Genomic DNA, 3,220 nt, shown 5'->3' with positions numbered 1-3,220 from the left:
AGGAAAAGGAGTATGTCAAGGCTGTATATTGTCACACTGCTTATTTAACTTATATGCAGAGTACATCATGAGAAACCCTGGGCTGGATGAAGCACAAGCTGGAATCAAGGATGCCGGGAGAAATATCAGTAACCTCAGATATGAGATGACACCACCCTTATGGGAGAAAGTGAAGAGGAACTAAAGAGCCTCCTGATGAAAGTGAAAGTGGAGAGTGGAAAAGTTGGCTTAAAGCTCAACATTCAGAAAACGAAGATCATGGCATCTGGTCCCATCACTGCATGGGAAATAGATGGGGAAACAGTGGAAACAGTGTCAGACTTTATTTTTGGGGGGCTCCAGAATCACTGCAGATGGTGATTGCAGCCATGAAATTAAAAGACGCTTACTCCTTGGAAGGAAAGTTATGACCAATCTAGATAGCATACTAAAAAGCAAAGACATTACTTTGTCAACAAAGGTCCGTCTAGTTAAGGTTATGGTTTTACCAGTAGTCATGTATGGATATGAGAGTTGGACTATAAAGAAAGTTGAGCACCAAAGAATTGATGTTTTTGAACTGTGTTGTTGAAGAAGACTCTTGAGAGTCCCTTGGACTGCAAGGAGATCCAACCAGTCCATTCTAAAGGAAATCAGTCTGGACTATTCACTGGAAGGCCTGATGTTGAAGCTGAAACTCCAATCCTTTGACCTCCTGATATGAAGAGCTGACTCATTTGAAAAGACCCTGATGTTGGGAAAGACTGAAGACAGGAGGAGAAGGGGACAACAGAGGATGAGATGGTTGGATGGCATCACTGACTCAATGGACATGAGTTTGGGTAAATTCTGGGAGCTGGTGATGGACTGGGAGGCCTGGTGTGCTGCGGTTCATGGGATCACAAAGAGTTGAACAGGACTGAGCAACTGAACTGAACTGAACTGAATCCTTGTGATTAAGTTGATCTAGGGAACATTAATGGTGTCTGTGGCTTAGAACAAGACAGTTCTAATTATAGTCTTTGATGTTTTCTCAGTTCACCAAAATAACTGCTCCAATAGTGCTTGTCTCTTTCTTGCTTTCTCTTCGTCCTTAAGATCTGATTTTATTTCAATCAGATTCTGTTCTCACTTTTCCTGATTTTAATTGTGAAGGAATTAGTCTTACTTATCTCTGCAGTCTCATTGCTTAGCCCAGTGTCTAGCACTCAGTTGATGCTTTGTCATCCATTTGTGATATGAACACACTTCTAGGCAGTTAGCATTCAACAGAGATTGACTGTCTTCTAAGGGCTAGGCATGATGTTGGGGACAGGTAGTGCATACGGTCGTATGCCATACTTTTGATCTGATGGGAAACAAGGACACATCAGTGTGATAAAAACAAAAACAAAAACAAACAAACCTGTCCTTGTGTAAGCATAGGAACACCTGTGTGGGAACACCTGGTTTGTTTTAAGTCTGAAAGACTTCCAGAGGAAGCACTTTTTAAGGTAAAACCTCAGGGAAGCAATAAACAGGGAGAAAAGATTAGGGAACTCATGGAAAAGGAAAGGCATTTCTAGCCAAAAGAACCACTGGTAAAGACATTCCGGACCTGAGATTTGTAAAATTTGGAGTTTGGCTCCAGAGTTTAGTTGGGGGAGGGGTGAGATTAAGAGGAGTGTGGGGATGGAAGGGGTTAAGGAAAAATGTTCAATCATGGTTGAAAGATTTCAAAAAAGTAATACATCATATGATGCAATTCACTAAGAATGTCTAAGAAATATTCATTTAGAGTACACATTTTAGGCTATCTCATCTTATAAACATACTTTATGCAATTAAAAAGATTAAAATGGATTACAACCTGATAATACTGGAGACCTCATATACACATATGCATATGTATTATACATCCACTCCATTACATTTCTATGGTCTATGACATACTTATCATTAGGGACACTTACCTCATGATAAATGAGCTTCATTAGTAGTGGTTTGAGACTTTATTATTCTTTCATCTATAAATATTATAAAGCTTCTATTATTTCCCAAGAATGATTATTTTAAATTTTCCCGTGTTTTCTGATGTTAGCTTTTAAGTGAAGAAGGCCAAAATCAATTATTCTTCTTAATTTGACTGGTTTATAAATTTAGGGGAGGCTTGGATAAGAGGATTGCATGAAGATGGACAATTTACACTCAGTTTTAAGTCTTAGACCTTCCGCAAATACACTGTGTTCTTTCATTGGTTCAGTCTCAGGTAATCTAACTTCAAAACTGATATAACATTTTCTGAGGATGTGGCTTATAGGGATCAATGTATTAAATATAGTTTTTAATACTTTAAATAATGATTTATTACTTCTTAAAAATTAAAGTTTATTGTTTGTGTGTATGTTAAATTCAAAGAGAAGGAATCCTAAGTAGGCATATGGAATTTTTAAGACATGAAAATCTGTACATTATTTTGTTAATGGATAAAGTTCCTCTATAATACTATAATTTGTGACACAATCTACTTGTGCCACTGTATACTTTTTCTCCTTTGAACTTTATATAAATTAATGATTTTCTATGTTTCCAAACACAAAAGGATGTCCCAGGAGGAATAGGCACAAGTGAGGTTCATTTGCATCTCTATCCTCACTCTTTATCACAAATAACGCTGATCTTAAAAGACTGTACCTGTGTTGTGTACAAATGGAAATTAAAGTGAGCTTAAATTCTTACAATTTTCATTTGTGACCTTACTCTTGGGGTTATATAACTAATAAAATGTAAACCATTTCTCTTGCCCTATGGAGCTGAAAGGGAAAAGGAGAGATTAATCAAAGCACAGATCAAGATAGGAAACTAGGAACAAACAGACCAAGTTTCCTCCCTGGCTCCGTCCATTCCTTCAAAAACATTTATTAAGCATCTACTATGAATCAAACACTGACGAAATGAAAGGAGAGAACCGTCGCGTTACCACAATCTGTGATTAGTTTTGTGAACTGAAATCAGATTTCAGTCTTAAAAATTCTTCAACTGCACATGATGCGTGCACTTAAATATGCAATCATGACATCGGAATGTAATAGAGGTTCGTGCATTTCGCCTTTCACTTCAAAAAACCATGCTAAAACCACTACAAGAGATTCAACCCCCTCCCTCGCTCCCAGTCTTTTGACAATCAAAACCCTCCTGCCAACACTTGTCGTAATTTCAGATTAGGAGCATAGCTTTTTTTTTTTTTTTTAATCCAAACCTT

The sequence above is a fragment of the Bison bison genome, unplaced genomic scaffold, assembly GCF_000754665.1.
Source record: "Bison bison bison isolate TAMUID 2011002044 unplaced genomic scaffold, Bison_UMD1.0 scf7180017864451, whole genome shotgun sequence".
In the NCBI taxonomy this organism is placed as follows: domain Eukaryota; kingdom Metazoa; phylum Chordata; class Mammalia; order Artiodactyla; family Bovidae; genus Bison; species Bison bison.
This window is presented reverse-complemented; position numbering follows the sequence as displayed.